The sequence below is a fragment of the Mixophyes fleayi genome, chromosome 10 (assembly GCF_038048845.1).
Source record: "Mixophyes fleayi isolate aMixFle1 chromosome 10, aMixFle1.hap1, whole genome shotgun sequence".
In the NCBI taxonomy this organism is placed as follows: domain Eukaryota; kingdom Metazoa; phylum Chordata; class Amphibia; order Anura; family Limnodynastidae; genus Mixophyes; species Mixophyes fleayi.
In genome coordinates, this window is record NC_134411.1 from 58,967,400 (window position 1) to 58,986,685 (window position 19,286).

The following is a 19,286-nucleotide window of genomic DNA, read 5'->3' on the forward strand; positions in this document are numbered from 1 at the left end:
GCAGATAGAGCCGTTTATATAGGAAGCTCTGTTAGGATGGCACTGGAGTTTCCTGCATGAATGACTCCAGTCTGAGAACTAATACTAGTGCTACACAGTATGCTATGACATGTCATGTCTGTAAGGGCTAAATGCTGGGAACAGGTTTGAATGGGTCATGGCAGTTTCACTTGAGATGGAACTGTAATCCATAGTCTACCTCTGGTGCAGGAGAAGTACATTTATTGGTTGGTCTAGCCCTGGGCTACAGTTATATAAACCATTTTAGGTCAAACAATTAAAATCACATGTGACTACTTATGTTTGAGAACACCGTGCAAATTATTATGACTGTGTGCAGGTAATCACATACAACTTTATTTGGTCCCCTCATCTCTATTTATATTTCTGTCACAATAAACATGTGACAGGTGGAATCAAATTAAACTGCAGCATACTGAAATTATGTCAGTAAAGAAGTACTGTAGTGTAACCATAAAATTGCACATATAGCAGGCATCATTGCAGACAATTAGATAGAGATCTTGGGCCTGATTCATTAGCGGTTTTATCTGCCGATTTTGTGCGGATTGTATGGAAATTCACTCTACGCATGCCCAGAACAGGGAGATAAGTAAGAAAATCAGCCACTTGAGGAAGAAATCTTTCTTAAATTAAGACCGCAGTCGTTCTTAAGCGCACTTAAGAAGTTCTTCGACCCTTAAGTAAAAAGGTTGGGGAAAGGTTGCAGAATGGGCGGAGACCGTAGTGACTTAAGAAAAGTAGGCATTTACCTCCGGATCCATCAGATAGATAAGAAGTAGTACTTAGTGTTTTCCTTTAATTCATGCTTAACATTTAAGGAAGCTCGGGGTTATGCTTAAGTCCAAAATCTATGGCGGCAGCACCGAATAAGCCAAAAGACTAAACTGTCGAAAAACCATTGTTTCTTTAAAATACTGTCACTCACCGGACTGTGAGTGCCTCTTCTCCCGTTGTTAGGAACCGTGGCCGCCCGCCATCCTGATGGTCTGCGCATGCGCAGCCTCTATGAACTCTTCAGACCTGTTGCTTTTAGTTAATTGGCTGATCAGGCAACACTCCCTATTTAAAGCACCTGTGGTCATTACCTCGTTGCCTGTTCTTGGAGTCTCATTCCCTGTGAGTCTCTGAAGGTGTTCCTGTGTTGCCTCGTGTCTTCAGCTCCAGCTGATTCCTCGATACTGCATTGCCGGTTTCCAGACCGCTTCAACTCTCCTGTGTTTCATCGTGTCTTCAGCTCCAGCTGATTCCTCGATACTGCATTGCCGGTTTCCAGACCGCTTCAACTCTCCTGTGTTTCATCGTGTCTTCAGTCCCAGCTGATTCCTCGTTACTGCATTACCGGTTTCCAGACTGCTTCAACTCTCCTGTGTTTCATCGTGTCTTCAGTCCCAGCTGATTCCTCGCTACTGCACTGCCGGTTTCCAGACCGCTTCAACTCTCCTGTGTTCATCATGTCTTCAGTCCTAGCTGATTCCTGACTACTGCATTGCCGGTTGCCTGACCGCTTCAACTCTCCTGTGTTTCATCGTGTCTGCTATTCCTGCTGACCTCCGCAAGAATCATCATTGCTCCACTCGTGTTATGTTCTCTGTCTGTGTGCTTCACAGACACGGATTACCGCTACCACTCTCCTGTGGTCTCTACTCGTGTCGGCGTTCAGCCGCTCAGCTATCCCTGTGTTTCTCTCGTGACAGCCTGCTCAACTGAATCGCGGTATGCTTATCTTTTATTAACTTTACCAGTTTATTGCATATCCGCTTGGACTGTGTTCTGCTCATCTACGGAGTCCTCTATCTCACGAAGTTATAGATCCTATTGACTTTGTCTCATATGTCCTGGATCTCAGTAGTGACTTTGTATCTCCAAGCAGCGCTAGTCATTTGCTATTGTATTATATATACCATTGGAATCAAGTTCCTTGTGCTCTCCGTGTTACCTTTGATGCTCCACTCATCTACCCTAGTGCCTATCCTAACCTATATATGCAGTGGTACAACTTGCTGAACGCAGACCACTGACTCCCTGTTTCCTATTGGCACCAGTTACAAGTTTCCTCACTATAAGCAGTGGTACAACTTGCTACACGCAGACCACTGACTTCCCCGTTACCTACTTGCACCTGGAACCAGTCCCATCATTACAAGCAGTGGTACAACTTGCTGTACACAGACCACTGACTTCACTACCTCCTATCTATCCCTGGACATTCCTCTCACTATAGCAGTGGTACAACTTGCTGTACGCAGACCACTGACTTTCCTCACGTCTTCACGTCCATCAAGATCCTCGTGTTCATATTGTTTAACCCATAACCTGTTGCTGCTAGTCATAGACTTTCCTCTCACCATCTGCTGATTCTCCTGTTCCGCTAGTCACCCTGCTACCAGAAGACCACTGTGTGCATACACTACTCTAGTAAGACTAAATCTGGTGATATCCTGGGCAAAGACTCCTAGTGCCCGTGACAAATACCTCTAATCACAACTAAATACACCACACCTGTATACACTTCTCTCATAACAAACCACTATCATTTTTTTTGTATTAATGTCAATAAATATGCAATGTACAATTTTACACAAAAATACATGGTAGATGCACAGTTTTAATAAATTGCAATGTAAAGTGGTTGATGTATAATATCTAATAGTTAGACAATAACTTGTTTGTAATTTTTTGGGTACTGCAGAGGTTTTTTGTGACTTAGGAGTTTTCTGCTTTTATATTAATGTCTAAACTGTATGCAATCTGATGTGAGCCATAATAATGTTTCTCTACTTTAAAATTATTATTATTATTATTATTAATTTTTATTTATAGGGAGCCACAAAATATCTGCAGCGTCGTGTTAAAATGTGGATTTATTTGGCTGTGGCATACTTTTTAACATGCTTATTGCAAGTCATTTTGCCTTGGCTAGGCAGGGTATCTTATATGTGCATATTTTCTAATTGTTTAGATTAACTTTATTTTGATCAGCTGTTTTTCTCTGTTGTAGCTCCACAACAAAAAAATTCAATTAAGGGATAGTTTTTTGATCAGCTGTTTGTCTCTGTTGTAGCGCCACAACAAAAAAATCAATTTAGGGATTGAATGACCCCACTGTTGGCAGGTGGAATGGCTAACCACTAAGGCAATTTGCAGATGTTAAAATACATACATTATATAGACTTAAACGACAGCCACAACAATACACCATGGCTGCAAGTGCTATAAGTGCTAGATATCACATGTGGAACACATATTAGTGCTCCAAACAAAAATAGAACACAACACAGGTACTGTGTTGGCAACCTCAAGTGTTAATGAGAAACAATAAGATTTACACACACTTTCTTATTCTCCAATATGAAAGATGTGTAACCTGTAATTTTTGTTTTGGTAACAACTGTTGAATGAGAATTTGCAGCTAATAATTCGCAAGCATAAATAAACACAGGCATTATTGTTCGCAGCATCTTTTATTTTATTTAAGTACAAACAAACTAGTGTATTTTTCCATTTGCGACACATAGGGTAGAATATACAAACTCCGCACAGATAAGGCTGTGAGTTAGGAATTGAACTCATGACCCCACTATTGGCAGGTGGAACAGCTAACCACTAAAGCAACATGTAGATGGAAAAATACATACATTATATAGTCTTGAACAACAAGCACAACAATATACCATGGCTGCAAGTGCTATAGGTGCTGGATAATAGTGCTCCTAACAAACATACAACCCAACAGAGGCACTAGTTGCAACATCAAGGATTAATGAGAAACCATACGAATTACACTGTTATGGCCTGATGCTTTTCTGCTCCAAGTCCCTACAGGTGCAGTTCTGTGTTTTCCCCACTAGTGGCCGCTATGGGGATTGTGTGTCCTCACTCAGCTGTTTAGTGTTATGCTGATCACCAGACCATAAAGGCTGACCCGCGGCAATCATTCCTTGCTGGTTCATTGTGGTGTGTTACAGCTCTGGATCTCTGTTTATGTTGCAGCTCTGGATTTTGGACTCTGACTTCGCTCTGCATCTCTGGAACCTGGCAAGTTTAAAATACTTTGTTTTGAATATTATTCCTGGACATTTTGTTTCATGCCTTGCCTGGCCCTTCAGCCACTGAGATCCAACCCTGCCTGGACTTGTAATAAATATTTAAGTTTACTATCATCACTGTTTCTGTGCAATAATATTGTGGAATATACCAGAGAGCCGTGACAGAATGAACCAGCCTAACCTCATGGATTCCGCTTGGGCCACACCTTTGTCAGCTCTTTCAGACACCACTATGCTACAGACTCTGCAGATTGATATACTGCAACTCCGCTCTAGGTTAGCCCAAGTTTTGTGTCTGCTTCCTCAATTAATCAAAGGAATTTCCACAAATGTTGTTCAGTGTTGTGCTCACTCAGAAACTATTTCCTGCCCAAAAACAACTTCACTGACAACCCAGACTCCAGTTTTTGCAAGACATGAGCCACCTGTGGATAATCAGCAAAAGCAGTGTAAAGCTTCCTTCCCAGCTGCTGTATTTTCTGAGGAAAGATCTACAATTCAGCCAACCACTACTTTTTCTTCAATTCAGATACCAGTCATCACTACCATTTCTACAAAACTATTTCAAGTTAGAGGTGGTCCGTACAGTCCCCTTTCACAGAAGGAACGTAGCCGCAGAAGAACTTTGACCCTTTGTTTTTATTGTGCTAGCAATGAACACTTCCTATTGTCATGTCCACACAGAAAACAGAGGTACCCTGCTGAACAGCCTCTAGCCAATCTTACTCCCAGTAAAGATTATTCTGGATCCACCACTTATTACTGCCTCCCACTCTGTGCTGCCAGCCTCTGCCTCCCGCTCTATGGTGCAAGCCCCTGCCTCCAGTGCCAAGCTTCCAGCTCTTGCCTTGAGGTGCCAGCTCCTGTCCTGAGGTGCCAGCTCCTGCCTCCTGTCCTGAGGTGCCAGCTCCTGTCCTGAGGTGCCAGCTCCTGCCTCCTGTCCTGAGGTGCCAGTGCTGCCGCGTCTGAGGCTCCTTACAGTGCTACCGCGTCTGAGGCTCCTTACAGTGCTGCCATGTCCCAGGCTCCTCTCAGTGCTGCCGCGTCCCAGGCTCCTCTCAGTGCTGCCGCGTCCCAGGCTCCTCTCAGTGCTGCCGCGTCCCAGGCTCCTCTCAGTGCTGCCGCGTCCCAGGCTCCTCTCAGTGCTGCCGCGTCCGAGGCTCCTCTCAGTGATGCCGCGTCCGAGGCTCCTCTCAGTGCTGCCGCGTCCGAGGCTCCTCTCAGTGCTGCTGCGTCCGAGGCTCCTCTCAGTGCTGCCGCATCCGAGGCTCCTCTCAGTGCTGTCTTCTCTGAGGCTTATCCTAGCACTGTCCAGTTCAAGCTGTGTGCCCAGTCCGGGCCTTCAGATATATGCGCTCAACCCGAGCTCTCTGAGATGTGTGCCCAGTCCGGGCCTTGTGAGTCGGATGCACAGTCCGAGGTAACAGCTGCTAACCCACAACCAAAGTCTTCAGAGTGCCCAGCCATAGACTCCTGTGCTATAATTGCCAAGGCTACCGCCTGTAACCTTCCCAAGTTTCAGCCTCTGCCTTTTGATGGGGACCTGGATCAATTTTGTGCTCTTACACGGCAGTGTTTCAATAATTTCCGTTTCAATCCTACTTATTATGCCAAAAGCTTTAATCAAGTAGCTACCATACAAATGGGTTTTAAAGGGGAGGCTCTGGAGTGGGCGCTGTCCTTGATAGAATCTGATCACCCCATTCTTTATCATACCAGTATCTTCATTGGTGCAGTGGCAAAGAAATTTTGACCACCCTCTCTTTTTGACCCAGCCTCTGATGCCATAGAAGCTTCTATGTCTCCACCGGAATCAACTTTACCTCTAGTACAACTCCAGCATCTGCCGATATTCCAGCTCCTGAAGCAGCCATATGCTCAGCTCCGGTCAGGAGACCTGTATCTGAAAAGAAAAGTCATCGTTCCAAAGCCCGGAAGAAGAGAAAATCTGCTGTCTATGGTTGGGGAGAGAGAAAAAAAAGCGTCTGGAATCCGCTTTGTTTAGGGGGTGTACTGTTATGGCCTGATGCTTTACTGCACCAAGTCCCTACAGGTGCAGTTCTGTGTTTTTTCCACTTGTGTCCGCTATAGGCATTGTGTGTCCTCACTCAGCTATTTAGTGTTATGCTGATCACCAGACCATAAAGAATGACCCGTGGCAATCATTCCTTGCTGGTTCATTGTGGTGTGTTACAGCTCTGGATCTCTGTTTATGTTGCAGCTCTAGATTTTGGACTCTGACTTCACTCTGAATCTCTGGAACCTGGCAAGTTTAAAAGACTTTGTTTTGAATATTATTCCTGGACATTTTGTTTCATGCCTTGCCTGGCCCTTCAGCCACTGAGATCCAACCCTGCCTGTACTTACAATAAATATTTAAGTTTACTATCATCACCGTTTCTGTGCAATAATATTGTGGAATATACCAGAGAGCCGTGACATACACACACATTCTTATTCTCCGACTTGAAGGATGTGTCACCTGTAATTTTGTTTTGGGAAAAAATGTTGATGTTAATTCAACGGCTAATAATTCACAAGCATAAATAAACATAGACGTTGCAATACTCAGTATAAACAAAGGAAGAAAAAAACAAATCCTAGCATACAATTCTATAAGTGGCACAAAGGAGGAAACCCGCAGAAACACGGGGTGAATATAAAAACTCCACACAGTGGCCGTAACTCAGGATTTGAACTCATAACCCCACTGTTGGGAGGTGGAGTGGCTAACCACTAAGACAACATGCAGATGGACAAATGCATACATTATATAGACTACAACGACAAGCACAACAATGCACCATGGCTGCACGTGATATAAATGCTAGATATCACATATGGAACACATCATAGTGCTCAAAACAAACATAGAACACAACACAGGCACTAGTGGCAACATAAAGTGTTAATGAGATAAATTAAATGAACAATTGGACACACCTGCTTATTCACCGGCTGTCACTCACCGGACTGTGAGTGCCACTTCCCGTGTATTCAGGAAACGTGGCCGTCCGCCATCCTGAGGGTCTGCGCATGTGCAGCCCTTTCAAACCTTCAGTACCTGTTACTTTTAATTGATTGGATGATCAGGCAACCCTCCCTATTTAAACCACCTGTAATCATTACCTGGTTGCCTGATCTTGGAGTCTCATTCCCCATGAGCCTCTGAAGGTGTTCCTGTGTTCCTCGTGTATTCAGCTCCTGCTGATTCCTGTTTACTGCTATTGTGGTTTCCAGACCACTTCAACTCTCCTGTGTTCATCGTGCCTGCACTCAGCTGATTCCTATCCGCTGCCTCCGTTACTTCTACAGAGTTCCTGCTCACTTCAACTCTCCTGTGTTCATCGTGTCTACACTCAGCTGATTCCTATCCGCTGCCTCCGTTACTTCTGCAGAGTTCCTGCTCACTTCAACTCTCCTGTGTTCATCGTGCCTGCACTCAGCTGATTCCTATCCGCTGCCTCCGTTACTACTACAGAGTTCCTGATCGTCTCTACTCTCCTGGGTTTATCGTGTCAGCGCTCCGCTGCCTCCACCTCTACTACTGGATACCAGACAGCCTCAACTCTCCCGTGTTCTTCATGTTTCCAGTTCCACTTACTACTGCTTCCTGAGTATTGCTTCGTTCATTCTGGATTACCTGCCGTGCGCTGCACCAATCTGATTACCGCTTCCACCCTCCAGTGGTCTCTCCTCCTGCCGGCCTTCAGCCGTTCAGGTATCCCTGCACGTCTCTCTGACAGCCTGCTCTCCTGAACCGCGGTATGCATACTTTCCATTGACTGTGCTTGTGTATTGCATATCCATCTGGACTGAGTTGTGTTCTCCTCCGGAGCCTCCTATCCACTGAAGCTATTGTTACCATTGACTTTGTTTCCTATTACCTGGATAGTTATTGGGACTTTGTATACTTAGCAGTGCTTGTCAGTTATCGTTGTATTGTGGATATCATCGTGGGATCAAGTTCTGTGTGCCCCATGTATACTCTGCTTTACATTCATCTCCTCGTGCCCCTCCTCACATATATATAGCAGTGGTACAACTTGCTGACGCAGACCACTGACTCCTGTTCACTGTGACACCAGTTTCAAGTATCCTCTCACATAAGCAGGGGTACAACTTGCTATACGCAGACCACTGACTTCCCTGTTATCTACCTTCACCTGGATTCCATTCCTTCACCTAGACAGCGGTACAACTTGCTATACGCAGACCGCTGACTCTCACTACCTCCTCGCTACTCCTGGACATTCCACCTCACTATAGCAGTGGTACAACTTGCTATACGCAGACCACTGACTTTCCTCACGTTCCCTTGTCCATCTGGTTCCTCGTGTATCTTCATCTACTCATTACCAGTTGCTGCTAGTCATAGACTTTCCTCGAGCATTCTCTCACCATCTGCTGTTTCTCCTGTTCCGTTGTCACCCTGCTACCAGAGAACCATATTACCAACTATATTACTCTGGTAAGTCCATCATCTGGTGATATCCTGGGCAAAGACTCCTAGTGCCCGTGACAGTAAGATCAGGCACATGACAGACCCAGGTGCGGAACCTACAGCTAAAGAGATGCTGCAGCATCTGGTTACCCGTGTGGAACAACAGGATGTTCGCCAACAACTTTTGCTGCAATGTTACCAGGCGTTAGCCTCCCAAGGAACGTCTGTGCAAAATATCACAGCTACTGTAGATGCTCCTGTGCCTTCCTCCGTTTCCCCAGTGCCATCCCAGGTGTCTACTGCTTCCACGCTTCACCTGCCTACTCCGTCAAAATATGATGGAGACCCCAAAACATGCAGGGGTTTTCTAAATCAATGCTCAGTTCATTTTAAGCTCCAACCTCACAATTTCTCTACTCATCGTTCCAGAGTGGCCTATCTCATTTCCTTGTTTTCCGGACAAGCTCTCGCATGGGCTTCCCCTCTGTGGGAAAGAAATGATCCATTATTACAGGATAGTGCCAAATTTATTTCCACGTTTCGAAGTGTATTTGATGAACCTGGTCGTGTTATTTCCGCTGCATCCAGCATCCTCCGTCTACGTCAGGGTTCTCGTACAGTAGGCCAGTACGTCATTCAATTTCGGATATTAGCCTCTGAACTTCAGTGGAACACTGAAGCGTTAATTGCCGCCTTCTGGCAGGGGCTTTCTGATAAAATTAAAGATGCACTGACTACTCAAGAATTACCTACTTCTCTAGAAGATTTGATTTCTCTTTGCCACCGTGTAGACATGAGATTTCGTGAAAGAGAGTCTGAAAAAACAACTTCATTTAAAGCACCTCTTCGCTCAAGTCCTCAACTTCGCCCAGCTTCATCTCCGGTGATACCCATGGAGATAGGTCGCTCCAAATTAACTTCAGAGGAGAGGGACCGAAGAGTAAAAAATAGACTTTGTATCTATTGTGCTGATTCCACTCATATGCTCAATTCATGCCCTAAAAAAATCGGTAAATGCCAGGCCCTAACCAGTTCTGGAGAGGTGAAGTTAGGGTCCCTGGAGTCCTCTCCATGTTCTACGAAATTAAAAGTTTGTGCTTTTGATGTTACAGTTTCCTTTGCTACCAAATCCTTTAAGTCCCAAGCACTTATTGACTCTGGAGCTGCAGGAAATTTTATTTCTAAATCCCTCGTGAATCAACGGTCCCTACCAGTGATTACTTTGAAGACACCTATTACTGTGACTGCTATCGATGGATCACGTATTATTAATGGTCTCATCACCCAGAGTACGTCTCCAGTAACCCTTCAAATTGGTGTATTACACCAAGAAGAAATTTCATTTTTCATTCTTCCTGTTACTACCAGTCCGATTGTATTAGGCCTTCCATGGCTTCAACGTCACTCTCCTCAGATCGACTGGCACACTCCTCGAGTTACGTCTTGGGGGCCTGAATGTCATCATCGTTGCCTCTCTCAAGTCGTTCCTCTCAAAATACAGCAATCCTCCATTTCACCTTCCTCACCGGGACTTCCTCCACAGTATGCTTCTTTTGCCGATGTATTTGATAAAACTCAGTCTGAACGTCTTCCTTCTCATCGTTCGTGGGACTGTCCGATTGATCTTCAACCTGGCAAGACTCCCCCCAGGGGACGTGTGTATCCAATTTCGTTACCTGAAACTCAAGCTACATCTGAATACATCCAAGAGAATCTCCAGCGAGGATTTATTCGACCTTCTACCTCTCCCGCTGGAGCCGGGTTTTTCTTCGTAAAAAAGAAGGATGGATCATTACGCCCCTGCATAGATTTCCGTGGACTTAATGCCATAACTATCAAAAATCGGTATCCCATTCCACGAATTACTGAGTTATTTGATCGTATCAAGGGAGCCCGGATCTTTACCAAGTTGGATCTTCGTGGTGCCTACAATTTAATTCGAATCAGGTCCGATGACGAATGGAAGACAGCTTTCAACACCAGAGATGGGCATTATGTAATGCCCCCGCTGTTTTCCAGGGTTTCATTAATGAGATCTTGCGGGACTTGTTATATGTTTGTGTCGTCGTCTATCTGGACGACATATTGACCTTTTCGCAGGACCTGCCTTCTCATCATCAACATGTGGCAGAGGTCCTTTCCAGACTCCGGAAAAATTCATTATTCTGCAAGTTAGAAAAATGTTCATTCGAGTTGCCCCAGATTCCATATCTGGGATATATTGTCTCCGGAGTTGGTCTTCAGATGGATCCAGAAAAGGTGAATGCTGTGTTACATTGGCCTCAGCCAACTACTCTTCGTGCAATTCAGCGTTTTTTAGGTTTTGCCAATTACTATAGATGCTTCATTCAAGATTTTTCCTCGATTGCATCTCCTATTGTGGCCCTGACTCGTAAAGGGGCCAATACTAAACAATCGGTCCTCTGAGGCTCTTCAAGCCTTCCAGTTTCTCAAAGAGTCCTTCTCCTATGCTCCTGTTCTTCGACAGCCTGATGTGACGCTTCCCTTCTTCCTAGAGGTAGATGCCTCTAATGTTGGTTTAGGAGCCATTCTCTCCCAAAGATCAGAGCAACAAAAATTCCATCCTTGTGCCTTTTACTCTCGGGGTCTTCTGCCTGCGGAGAAGAATTATACCATCGGGGACAAGGAGTTGCTGGCTATAAAAGTAGCATTAGAGGAGTGGAGATACTGGTTGGAGGGAGCTCGTCATCCTGTGACAATTTTTACTGATCATAAAAATTTGTCATATTTACAGTCTGCTCAATGTTTGAATCCTTGTCAAGCAAGATGGTCTCTTTTCTTTTCTCGTTTTGGACAGATTTTCGAAGATGGCGCATTTCGTTCCTTTGACTGGTTTGCCTTCTTCTTCTACTCTGGCTGATTATTTCATCAAAGAAATCTTCCGTATTCATGGATGTCCTTCCGAGATTCTTTCAGATAGAGGAGTACAATTCGTTTCCAGAATCTGGCGGGCCCTCTGTAAGACCTTGGGTATCTGATTATCACTCTCATCCTCCTACCATCCTCAATCAAACGGACAAACCGAAAGGGTCAATCAAGATCTTGAGACTTTTATAAGGATGTTTTCTTCAGCCAACCAAGACAACTGGGTAGAATTGCTTCCATGGGCTGAATTCGCTCATAACAACATGTATCATGAGTCATCTTCTAAAACTCCATTCTTTGTGGTTTACGGTCACCATCCGTCTTTGCCAGAATTTCCTGCCCTCCCTCCCGCCCAAGTTCCTGCTGTAGAGACTGTTTGTCAAACCTTCAAAAATATTTGGTCTCAGGTGAAAACCTGTTTAAAGAAGACATCTGCCAGATATAAGTCTATTGCAGATAAAAAGAGACGTGCTATTCCACCACTGAAAATCGGAGATCGTGTTTGGTTATCAACCAAGAATATTCGTTTGAAGGTCCCATCTATGAAGTTCGCTCCTCGTTTTATTGGTCCATATAGGATCATTCAAGTGATAAATCCAGTTTGTTTCAAACTTCTACTTCCTAAGAACCTTCGTATTTCCAATGCCTTCCATGTGTCTTTGCTCAAACCTCTTATCATCAACCGTTTCTCGGTCCCTTCTTCAGCACCTCGGCCAGTTCAAATTCATCAAGAGGAGGACTTTGAGATTACTCACATATTGGATGCAAAAATTTCGCGAGGAGTTCTTCGTTTCCTCGTTCATTGGAAGGGCTTTGGTCCTGAGGAGCGTTCATGGATCAAAGCAGAAGATCTCAACGCTCCAGCTCTTCTTAAGAAGTTTTATTCCAAGTTTCCGGACAAACCCGGTTCCAGGTGTTCTGTGCCCACCTTTAAAAGGGGGGGTACTGTCACTCACCGGACTGTGAGTGCCACTTCCCGTGTATTCAGGAACCGTGGCCGTCCGCCATCCTGTGGGTCTGCGCATGTGCAGCCCTTTCAAACCTTCGGTATCTGTTCCTTTTAATTGATTGGATGATCAGGCAACCCTCCCTATTTAAACCACCTGTGATCATTACCTGGTTGCCTGATCTTGGAGTCTCATTCCCCATGAGCCTCTGAAGGTGTTCCTGTGTTCCTCGTGTATTCAGCTCCTGCTGATTCCTGTTTACTGCTATTGTGGTTTCCAGACCACTTCAACTCTCCTGTGTTCATCGTGCCTGCACTCAGCTGATTCCTATCCGCTGCCTCCGTTACTTCTACAGAGTTCCTGCTCACTTCAACTCTCCTGTGTTCATCGTGTCTACACTCAGCTGATTCCTATCCGCTGCCTCCGTTACTTCTACAGAGTTCCTGCTCACTTCAACTCTCCTGTGTTCATCGTGTCTACACTCAGCTGATTCCTATCTGCTGCCTCCGTTACTTCTACAGAGTTCCTGCTCACTTCAACTCTCCTGTGTTCATCGTGCCTGCACTCAGCTGATTCCTATCCGCTGCCTCCGTTACTACTACAGAGTTCCTGATCGTCTCTACTCTCCTGGGTTTATCGTGTCAGCGCTCCGCTGCCTCCACCTCTACTACTGGATACCAGACAGCCTCAACTCTCCCGTGTTCTTCATGTTTCCAGTTCCACTTACTGCTGCATCCTGAGTATTGCTTCGTTCATTCTGGATTACCTGCCGTGCGCTGCACCAACCTGATTACCGCTTCCACCCTCCAGTGGTCTCTCCTCCTGCCGGCCTTCAGCCGTTCAGGTATCCCTGCACGTCTCTCTGACAGCCTGCTCTCCTGAACCGCGGTATGCATACTTTCCATTGACTGTGCTTGTGTATTGCATATCCATCTGGACTGAGTTGTGTTCTCCTCCGGAGCCTCCTATCCACTGAAGCTATTGTTACCATTGACTTTGTTTCCTATTGCCTGGATAGTTATTGTGACTTTGTATACTTAGCATTGCTTGTCAGTTATCGTTGTATTGTGGATATCATCGTGGGATTAAGTTCTGTGTGCCCCGTGTATACTCTGCTTTACATTCATCTCCTCGTGCCCCTCCTCACATTTATATAGCAGTGGTACAACTTGCTGACGCAGACCACTGACTCCTGTTCCCTGTGACACCAGTTTCAAGTATCCTCTCACATAAGCAGTGGTACAACTTGCTATACGCAGACCACTGACTTCCCTGTTACCTACCTTCACCTGGATTCCATTCCTTCACCTAGACAGTGGTACAACTTGCTATACGCAGACCGCTGACTCTCACTACCTCCTCGCTACTCCTGGACATTCCACCTCACTATAGCAGTGGTACAACTTGCTATACGCAGACCACTGACTTTCCTCACATTCCCTTGTCCATCTGGTTCCTCGTGTACATTCATCTACTCATTACCAGTTGCTGCTAGTCATAGACTTTCCTCGAGCATTCTCTCATCATCTGCTGTTTCTCCTGTTCCGTTGTCACCCTGCTACCAGAGAACCATATTACCAACTATATTACTCTGGTAAGTCCATCATCTGGTGATATCCTGGGCAAAGACTCCTAGTGCCCGTGACTCCGGCATGAAGTATCATGTAATTTCAAAAACAAAAAATAAGAATGTTGATGCAAATGCATCTCAAATGAATTGCAATCTTAAATAAACTGAAACATTATAGTTATCAGTATACAAACAACCAAGAGATACTTGTAAACAGCATTGCATAGACCCAGCTGCATATCTTGCTATCTGATCCTACAGTGGCCCGTACACCTGCATACACTTGTCTCATTACAAACCACTATAAAAGACTGATTCATGCACTCTTGAACTTGGTTAAGAGTTTATAGTGGAGTTTACTAGTGTGGATTTGTAGTGGACTTTATTTGTATTGAGAGGTATATTTTCTTGCACTCTTTAAAAGTTTGTAATTGTAAGATATGTTATAGCAGCCTCCCCTTCTCTCACACACAGTATAGCAGCCTCCCCTTCACTCACACACACACACACACAGAGCATAGCAGGAGCCCCACTTTCAATCTCACACACAGCATAGCAGGCCCCCCACTTTCAATCAATCGCGCACACACACAGTATAGCAGGGCCCCCCACATTCAATCACACACATACAGTATAGCTTGCCCCCCTATCTCTCACACACTGTATAGCAGGGCCCCCCCTTCTTACACACACCCATACTGTATAGCAGGGCCCCTCCTTCTTACACACACCCATACAGTATAACAGGGCCACCCCTTCTTACACACACAGTATATTAATATAAGTATAACACTTTAATGTGGATTGATCACTATTGGTCCAATTATTGGTCCCTTATTATATTTTTATCACTATATATTTTTATCACCCTGTTTTTTTGTAATGTTAAACCTAATTTTCAATTGTTTGTCAACAATAACAATTTTATTACCCTTTATAATTTGGGAATTTTATGACAATAGAACCCAGGTTCTTTATACACACAACAATATAACCACTTAAATTATCACTTGTTGAACAAATTCACGACATGACATTGAAATTTATATAAACAGAGAGATTATTTGTAGTTACCCTATATTCCCCTTTTAATAGGTGATATATTACCTAAACAACTGATCATATAATGAGGCTATAGAGGATCAGGCATTAAGTAATATCCAGAAGATGAAGAATGAGGCTGGTTATATCAAATCTCAGCCAGATTATAATAGGGAAATCCATTTTCTTATAAGGAATATACATCAAGAATTACCTTATAAATCTACCATCTATAATGCCACTGCAGGAGAAGCTTGGATCCGGATTTTAATCATCCTTGCATAAAATGTTTTGCTTTATGCTTACAATTAAGCCAATGCAATGAAAAAGACAGTGTATGTTTATATTGCCTATTTTGATCTACAACTAAATTAACGTCTATGAGATTAAAGATATCTTTGCGGTACAGCTGTACCATTCCAGAATATAGAGAATACAATGTCGAACAGTTGCAGTATCCTGAAGAAAACATGTGTATTCGCACTTGTATTGGTGTTTGTGTTTGCTATTACCTTGGCAACAAAGAAACAATTAGACGAGAGGAGGAGGAGTCCTAACTCGGAAATCGAGTGATTGTGTATTGTCCATTTCCATCGTATAATATACTAAAGCTTAAGAGACTTACATAACAACTTTTATGGTATAGTGGTGAGTCTGGAATTGTCAATATTTAACGATATGTTACTGTGTTTCTGTGTATTATGAGAAGGATGTAGGAATCGTCATCCTTAGAAATCGATCTGTAATAGATTTAATTAAATGATATCTAGACTCAGTTTCTGTTCTACTACAAATCCAATACATTGTGACTATTGATGTCTTAATTTTACATCTGACAAGTGTTTTATTTATTGCCGTTACAACGGTTGTCATGGAAACGGCAAAACCAATTAGGTAGTTTGTAGGAGGAGTCACCAGAACGGATCAGTGTCCTGATTGCATATTTCTGATGCCAGTAAAACCATCGCTGATGTGATTTGAGAACAATTTGTAACGTCACACTGGAATCCCATACTGACGGCATTTAACACCTGTCAGTTTAGTCTTTGTTTTGCCACGACTAAGCATACAGCGAAACGCTCTTCATTATTCACACAAATTGCTCACAAAATACCCATCTCACAGGTAGCTCACTGGTTAGCACTTTGGACTCACAGCAGCCATGAGTTCAAATACCAAGCACACCCACAACAATTGTGTGCACTGGAATCACTATGCTAACAAGAAACGCAGGAACTTCACACAATGGTTTTATTTTTTTAGTTGGATTTGTTATACACGCTCAACCACATTCTAAAAAATGCCCTCATATGTCTCCTGTATTGTAACAAAAGTATTTTTTGGGGTGAACTTTAGAAAAGCCTCAGGCCTCCTACATCACATGCACATTATTATGTGCATGCTGACATTTATTACTATGAATGGACTAAGAGGGGGGGTTTGTAGGGCTCAGCCTCCTTTGAGTTAAATGCAACATTGCCTGCAAACCGACTTTAATCTGGATCCACGGCGTACACGTTATGTCATGTACTCTGCATTATCCAAACTGAACGCTCACCACACTCCAGTACCATGGTCCTTTGCTTCGCTTGCACTTCTGCCTTACACCATTTACGCCACTTCTGGGTACACTTTCGAGGTTCTCTTCAATGTGTGACTGGCTTTGCTCTGATACTTGAACGTAACCTTGGACTATCACTACAATGACATATGTATTTGGGGGAATTGGTAACTAGCTAGGGCATTTGACTTTGGAGAATTTATTTTGCACACAGGGCCTACAGATGCAATACCTCTTATAGGGGTGGCTTGTTCGTGGAGGGCACATGTTCATTTTGGAGTACATGCAAACAGCTAAATAAATCTTTTAGTGCTATAGAAATGATGTTATAAGCAAATCATCTTTCTTCCTTACTCTTTTCCGATTATTATATATATTCTCTTTTATCCTTACACCCACATGTTGTGTAATAAGATGAATAAAGATACACACACCAAGGTTTTTTTTTGTATAAACTTAGATATTTTTAAAAGGAAACAATGATTTTCAACTATTTACATAAAAATTAACCCATACAATACAAAAAAACAAAATAAATACATCAAGACATAAATGAGGCCCAGTAGGCCAATTTAAAACGGACATTGGCAAAAATTTGGCCTATATGCCCGTGGAGGCCTTCCAGGTCCTCCACAATTTGGCCTCCTCCTGCCCCTCCTGTGACTGCGGCTGGCGCTGCTGGTCAGAGACGTCGGAGACCTCCTCCTCCTCCGCTGCCACTGCCACTGCCACCGGCACCGGCACCCCACCGCCTCCTCCTCCTGCTCCTCCTGTGGCTGCGGCTGGCGCTGCTGGTCAGAGACATCGGAGACCTCCTCCACCTCCTCCTCCTCCTCCGCTGCCACTTCCTGCGCCTCCACCACCGCCTGTCGGCGTTGCCGGCGTTCCCAGCGTGCCCGGTCTGTTGGAAAGAAGGGAAAACAAATAAAAAAGGGTAATGTTAACACATTGACCAGCTTAATAAACCGATAGTATTATGACAATCAGGTGATCATACATGTTTAATAAACGTTGCATTGCCAGCAGACACAAATATTAACTACTACCAAAGCAAGGAGTTAAACATGATGAACACAAAGCAGTTCACATGATCTGTCACAAATGTGTTTTTTTTACATACAGATGTGGAATATCTCAGTGGCCTAGTGGTCATCACTTTGCTCTCAGAGCACTGGGGTCATGAGTTAAAGTCTAGATTATTGTTTCATCTGTGTGGAGTTTGGCGGTTTGCTCCATACTTGCATGTGTTGTCTACCACACTCCCCAAACATACTACTTGGCGAGTAATGTGGGTTTAGGAGAAGGAGTAGGCGTTAAAATTATACTTTTAATGTTGTGTATACTTTTGGAATCCTCCTTTGTTGAGACTACCTCACATTGTAAATAGGAAGTTAAATAATGATTGATGAGCTAGATTTAGTAAAGTATGTAATCTGTTTGTACCTTATAGGACCTCCAAATAATTTTACAACAATGCTAAGGTGTTTGGGTTTACAAACCTGCATTAAAAATGTTTGCCCAATATATCTGACACTCAAATCTGTTTTGAAGGTAACACGTCAGCAAGTTACAGCACTCGGGTCTAGAGTTGGAAAGCCTGATTCCAAAAACCACCCTTAATGTTCTGAAGTTTCTCTCAAAAACATTTAGGACAGTAAATTGACAGCAGACAAATGTAGGAGACAGGAGACAAAGCATTTTGTGTGCACTGGAAGGGAATGACCTTTATAGTGTGCTTGCACATTGTTATGTAGGCCATGTCAGGTAATTAGGCTGAACATATTTTCAAACATATCGCACAGATATATGTGTACACATGGTTTTGGCGATTAATAGAGAACTCACTTATTCGTATCTCCTGACGCAGTTCATCCAGCAGCTGGGACTGACGCCTGCGGAGATCGCTCCAGCGCCGCTGGAGCTGGACGATGGTGCGCGATATGTGATAGCGCAGACAGAGGTGTCTGCGGATACGCTGGTATGCCCGCAGCTTAACCTCGTTCGAAATATATCGCCCTGAGGGCACATTATCCATGCCCTCGGTGAGGACACGGAGCTCACGTCTGGAGAATATGCTGGCTCTCATTTGGTCAAACAAAATTAGCCTCTACAGTATTCTGCGCTGTGATTGGTTCTCTCAGCACGTATGGACTCCTTACAATTTTGGACATTATGCCACAGGTCAATTATTGTTACCTACTAATCTGTACCGTTAGGATTCTCGCCAATTTCAAAATATCTAATAAGGCATTTGCCTTTAAGAATAGTGCTAATGCACAGTGTGTTGGTACACCGGTCGCCCTTTAGCGTAACGCTTGTGTAAATGTTACTTCATGTCCTCATTGCACTAAGCACATATAGTTTGTGTCTCAAATCGGGATCTTAGCCGCATTTACTCCATCCGCCGCTGTCATATCATGGCTACCTGGGTCCCTTCTGGTCATCTGCAACATTCCCGGCCTCAACACCTCCGTTTGTAAACAAACACACACTGTTTGTTCTGCTGCATGGGCGCGGGCATCTTGGATGCAGTCAGGTGATCATTCCAGACCAACCAGATTCTGCAGCTGTGATCACATGAACTGATCAGCCAATAGTTGTTTGGGACACCCTATTTAAACCTGCTGCTGTGATCTGTTCATTGCCAGAACAACACACTTCTCTCTAGAGGCTAGTTCTTGGCTCCAGTGTTCCTGGCTGCATTACAAATGCAGTGTTTCTGTCCACATTTCCAGACTACTCATTCCCCTGCTATATTCGACAATCA

General features: G+C 44.0%; 1 protein-coding gene across 1 annotated transcript in view; it reads left to right on the top strand.

Moving 5' to 3' along the window:
• The window catches only part of PLA2G15 (phospholipase A2 group XV), a 205,484-nt gene that overhangs the window by 72,935 nt on the left and 113,263 nt on the right, over positions 1 to 19,286 (top strand).